This window comes from Gossypium hirsutum, chromosome A04 (assembly GCF_007990345.1).
Source record: "Gossypium hirsutum isolate 1008001.06 chromosome A04, Gossypium_hirsutum_v2.1, whole genome shotgun sequence".
NCBI lineage: Eukaryota > Viridiplantae > Streptophyta > Magnoliopsida > Malvales > Malvaceae > Gossypium > Gossypium hirsutum.
Genome location: NC_053427.1, coordinates 51,759,045 through 51,765,346, shown reverse-complemented (window position 1 = coordinate 51,765,346; position 6,302 = coordinate 51,759,045). Strand labels below are relative to the sequence as shown.

At 34.1% G+C, this 6,302-nt stretch overlaps 1 pseudogene; it reads right to left on the bottom strand.

Moving 5' to 3' along the window:
- Window positions 1–2,093: 2,093 nt before the first annotated feature.
- LOC107948425 (F-box/kelch-repeat protein At1g57790-like) lies at window positions 2,094–4,237 on the bottom strand (annotated as a pseudogene).
- Between the last annotated feature and the right edge of the window lie 2,065 nt (window positions 4,238–6,302).

Genomic DNA, 6,302 nt, shown 5'->3' with positions numbered 1-6,302 from the left:
TTTCATTTTCATAACTAGAATTCAAACACAAGTCAATTATTAAGCATTCCCATTTTCGGCTCAATAGCCACATACAAACAGCATGATTTGGTTTGCTTTATGACATGATCTCTATGCACATACGACTACCCATCATACATATAGACTAATTAACTCAACATATAATTCAAGTAGAATCATTATATCACCGTATATTTGTTATGATTATACGTCATGACTTAATCAAATCGTAAACTAAGTTTCATTACTCGAAAACTTACCTCGGATGTTGTTGAACGATTTCGACGGCTATTCGATCACTTTTTCCTTCCCTTTTATCGGATTTAGTTCCTCTTTGCTCTTGAGCTTAATTTAACAAATAAATTGATTTAATCACTTGAACATCAAAAAGAGAAACTCAAGGTACTTAACCCATATATACATTAGACATTAGAGTCACATATATATGAAATCATGAATCAACTCAACATATTAGCCCACACTCTCTTTTAGCCGATTATCTAAGCCAAGATAAAAGCATCAATATGCTTGCCTCTAACCGAATACATGCAACACCAATCTACCTCATGTGGCCGAATATGCATGTCTATGTTGAGGCCGATTATATGCTTAATACTTCCTACAAATATGGTTACTTGTATTGACTACATACCATTTTGTTTCAAGTTCAAAACTCGGCTAATACACATATATACACTAGTAATCAAGTACTAACATTTGCACTTCACCTTACTACCAATTCTCATCTACTTCCTACCATGGCCGAATGCATCAAGACACCATACCATTTCAATTTTGGTCATGGGTTAAACAAAGAACTTAATGTCTAACTCAAAAATGCTAAAAAGAAAATCCAAGAGTCATCAATCACCATCACATGTATCATTACAAAGCTTCACACTTAGCATGCAAATGACATCAACACAAGTCCACCTTAGCCGAAACTTAACTCATCTTCATGCCTCATCACCACAACATGAAAAACCAACCAAGAAGACAACACCCATGGCCGAATATCATCTCCATCTCTTAGCAAAGATTTAAACCATGGGCTAGGTAAAACTCAAGCTAACAACTAAAAACATGCATGAATCTCATGGAACAACATCAACATACCTTAGTCTAGTGAACCACCATAGCCGATTTTCTCTAAGCTCTTTCCCTTCTTTTTCTTTCTTCTATTCGGCCAAGTTGAACAACATGAGAACTTTTTCTTTTTTTTTCTTCATCATTTTCCTTTTCATTATTTTATTACCATGCTCCTTATTTTATCATTCCCCCCATGAAACACTAACATAACATGTTTATAATACCTTTTTACCCATAGCATGGCCGGCCACCATCCCAAGTTTTGGGTATTTTGACATGCAAGGACAACATTTTCTAGCATGCATCAATAGGCCACTTTAACATTTGCCTAGCACATTTCTAAATTTTCTCACACAAGTCCTATTTAGCAAAATTCACTTACAATTAACAAAATTCAAACATGAAATTTTCACACATGCCTATATATATATAATAAGCATCAAATATAATGGTTAATTATTTTTATGACTCGGTCTTGTGGTCCTGAAACCACTTTCCGACTAGGGTCAATTTAGGGCTGTCACATGACAACTTAGGCTAATTTATTTTTACTAGTATAATATTTATTTCATATAAAAGTTTAAAAGTTTTATTTTAATTTTTTATATAAGTAACTTAAATATGATAAAAACGTTTTAATTATAATTTGAATTGTTGAATAAATTAATGTATTTTAATTATGTTCAAAGTAACTAAAAAAGCAAAATCACATGTACAAATGATTCAACATGAAATTCCAAAATTAATTCCTGTTTAAAAATAAATCGCACAGAAATAGTTTTTATATTAAAAATGTTTTAACGGAACTAATAAATGATCTAATTTGTATGTAGATATGATTAAAAAAATCTAAAAATTGATTTGGAGTTGAGTGACTTGAATGTAAATTACCCAAATTATCGGAACATAGAATGCATCTTTTATAGACTAAAACATGAAACTGATGAGATTTACTATGATAACATTGTAAAAGAAGTAACAATGAAAAGAAAAATGTATTGGACTGAACAAAAAGAGAGATGATCTGATGCATTGGACTGATTACTATAACCTATGAGATATGCTAAGATCAGACAGATTCTACAGCAAAACATGGCTGCAATTTCAGCAACTGAACAAAATCCATCCACAAACAGAAGCTTTGAAGAGCCAACGCCTCCATTAATGCAGGTTCCAAAATCCCACAGAGACAAACCTGAATGAACATCATAAAGTAGATTGAAATCACATAAACATATCCACAAGCATTCTATTGATGCTGCAAAATATAAGCAGATAAAATATTCTCGAGTTGAAACATACTCACTTCTTTCAGATTGAGGATAAGGCATGGTGGGGCGGCTCGATCCATATGTTCTCAAAGGAAGGTTGCTCTCCCCAGTCATACTGCTGTTTACGGGGATAGTATCTATAGTCATCAAACGAATACGATATGCAACGTTTTCCAAAGAAACGAAATTTGGAGACTGTTCCTCATTATTCCAAGCAGATTAGCTCCTGAAAGAGATGTCAAGAAACTTGCAAATATTGTCACACTGCGAAGGCTTTCCATTTCTTTCCATGCCAATTCTGATCGATACAGTTTATATATTATGGGGTTCTTGTTTTGAGACGTATATACGACTAGGAGATCTCCGTTGTGCTCTGTCATAAATTTTCCTTTCCACCAATTTTTGACGAAAAAATACTCAGGGCATCTCGGTGGTGGCATAGCAAGAACCTTCCAATATCGTCTCACTGGATCATAAACTCCCAACCAACCAGTGAGACTAAGACAATAAAAGAGTCCACTGCAGAAGACGGGTTTGTCCCAAATGCTACTAACAAACGACAAGCGATTTCGGTGGTTAACAATGGTCCATTCTGAAGCCCCGGTGGGATGACATGTGCTGATAACAACAACAGTAGGGATTTCATATGCCAACTCATAGCTAGGAAGATTTATCGTCTCCCGAGTGAAGGGATTGAAGAAGAATACGAGGTGATTCCTACGTCTATATAACAACAACCAACCCTGTTTAGTGTAACAAACCCTGCATCCACGCAACTCTGGTAGCTCAAGAGAGTGGATTTTACGCTCTGATGGATCATAGAACTCGTACAAGCATCCAGATTTTGGTATGTACATGAGCCATGCTGATTGGTTCATAACCCGAATTGAGATTGCAACCTTGTGCCACCTCTTGTAGACAACAGATGCTCACACGTTATCCTCAAATGTTAGATTGGACAAAATCAATTCCAAAAGTTCTAGAGGAAGATCAGATTATGTTTGTAACTCCAACCTCCCCTTACAATCTTTACTTGCAGTACTTTCATCCCCATTCACCATTTCTGCTAGCCTATACAACCAAAAGGATTATTGATATTAGAATGGGTTTATCTATCAACTATAAAATGTTAAAAAGAAGGGTTTATCTATCAGCTATAAAATGTTAAAAAGAAGTGTAGGATGTAGACAACGAAATTAAACCATAAAAATGCTCCACTAAGTCAGATAGCTTAATCATGCTATATAAAAGATTCAAAATCCAGTGCTTGCTGCATTTCTTCAACCCAAAAGGCAGAATCGCTCCAAAATAACACATTAACAAGGGAATCAATACTGAATCGCTTCAATCCCCTAAACATGCAATGATTTGTAAGCATGGTTAAAGACCCCCCAAAAAAATAAAATTAAAATTCTCAACTATCTATCCTTGCAATTTCTCAAAACCCAAAATGACTCCCAAGCATAGGCATAAACAAAAGAAAAATATCAGCCTTGCCAACAATTTTGCATAATTCTACGTCTTTATTAAGCAAAGAATCAAATTTTGTTCTCATATTCAGAACTCAAAAAGCTCTAATTCCCAAAACGCAACTGTGATTTGCATGAAAACCTAATCATCAAAGTTACAATTTTTTATTAAAAATAGGTAAAGTACCAACTTGGTTACTCAAAGAACCCAAAAGAATAAAAATTTAAAAACAAAACCTTACAATTTAAGCTTTCTTTTCTTTTTTGCAGCCATATTAAGCAGAAAACTAAAGGTTTTGTAGTTTGTTTTGAGGTGCAAATAGAAAAAGTAGTAAAAAGGAGTAGGGAAAAGGTAGTGATAGATGCCATGTAATGTAGTGATGTTAAGTTGAGTTTTTTGTGTTTAGATGAAGCGATGAGTTTTGATTTATTAGTTTGTTTGATGAGTGAGAGGTTATGTAGTGAAGGCTTGGTCTTACCGTTACCATTTTTGTTTTCAAAATAGGAAATTCATTTATTGCAAATCCATTACAAAAGTAAGAATGGATACGATCCCATATAAAGAAAAATTCCAAAGAAAATACATTACCATAAATCGTCCATGTTTCTTTTTTTTTTCTTTCTAAATTATATTATTATTATTGTTATTGTTGGAACATAAATTTCATTTTAATCACCGTAAACAATAGAGTACGAGCGGAGAGAATGACACACCAACTTAACTAGCCATAACCCAACAAACTCACCGAGTAAACAAAAAGAAAGAACATTCATTTTTAAAGAAACATCACACTAATACTAATTAACATCCCATCCTAATGATAAGGAGCGAGTAATAGCCATATTCCTTTACTAATTAACTACATGGATAGAACTAAGCCTAATAGTAAAAGTATCAACCATCATATTCAATTTGTCCAATATTTTAAATGCAAATTAAAAGGATAGTAGACTTTTGAAAACAGAATAACAACTAACATAACAAAAACATGGAATAAGATCTTAACAATTAGCACCACTAAAGATACAAGTTCCACACCTTTCTATCCTTACTCTTAATTAGAAGATGAGAAGTTAAGATTTGAAAGAAAAATAAGGAAGTGAAAAGGATTTTGAGATAAATCTTCAAATCTAATAGAAAAATGCTCTTAAACAATCTAAAAAACAAGAAAAGAAAAAACTCTAATCTTGGGAGAAACCCAAAGAAACGAGAGGGGAAAATAAAAAGAAATGTTCATAAAAGTTCTACTTATTCGAGGCGAGAGAATAAAGAAAAACCCTAGCGGTGAGGTATACTAATATTTTTAATTTGTTACTTCCGCTAATTGATTTAGATGATTTTTTATAATAAAAGTGAGTAAGTTGGTTTTTATACCATTAATTTTTATAATACTAGCGGCAGGGTATAACTTGTCCTATTTTGAAATGACGTAAAAAAATGAACAACTCAATTCTTATCATGTTTTAAAATGTTAAATTCTAATTTTTTTGCATCATTTTAATGCCATTTAAAATTTTACCTTTTTACTTTAATGATTTCTTAAGGTAAAATATCAATTAAATGAAACAACGAAATAGAGACAAACATGTAAGAGGATAAAACTAAAACCTAAGTAGCAGGCTTACCCTATACACCCATTCCTACCATTCATCGTGTTCCCACTATCAAGCTGAGTAGAATTAGAATTCAAAACAAAAGGAACAAAATGCCAAACAACACAATTTGCATATAATAAAGCTACCCTAGTGTCACAAATCGCCCATTCCTTGACTTGAATAGCATGATCTCGTGTGGCAAGATGACTACTCATAACCATGATCAACCTTTCTCAAGTCCTTTTTAGTGGACTATCTTAGTTCCCATTGATGCCTTATCCTAAAGGCATTTTGCTTGTTTCGGCCTTACGAAGTCACTCACATCCAACCATTTAGAACAAGGGAGGGAACCAACTCTTGTCGCACGTTTAGCACTCATGCTAGCAAGAGGTCTCAAGTATCTCTCCATCAATGACGTTGAGCATCGACCATCACAGTCCAAGTCACAAGGTATCTTTGCTAAAGGTTTGGGGAACCCAACACCAAGTCCATACTCGCTTGATGCGTCTTATGTGCCAGAACCCAATGGCACTACTCGATCATTGGCTGCTCACCAATTAAGGGCCACTTTTAGCCTATCACATTACTCATTAGGGACACTTCAAGGGCTACGCTCGCTCGCCCCATTTAAGGTTTGTCTCAAGAATAATGGACATCAAATATCATGTATTCATCGCAAGACTCATCCTAGTAAATCATCCCAGCTCTAAAGCATTAAGCTTAACAACTATCTCTACGTTCCTATAAGACTAGTAGTCGGTCCACCTACTAGTTATCTCAATGGTATGTTGCATTTTGATGCTCCTCATATAAAGAATTGTCTCATGATCCCAATGGTAGCCTAAAAGAACTCAGGTGGAAGATCTCATGTCCTTGA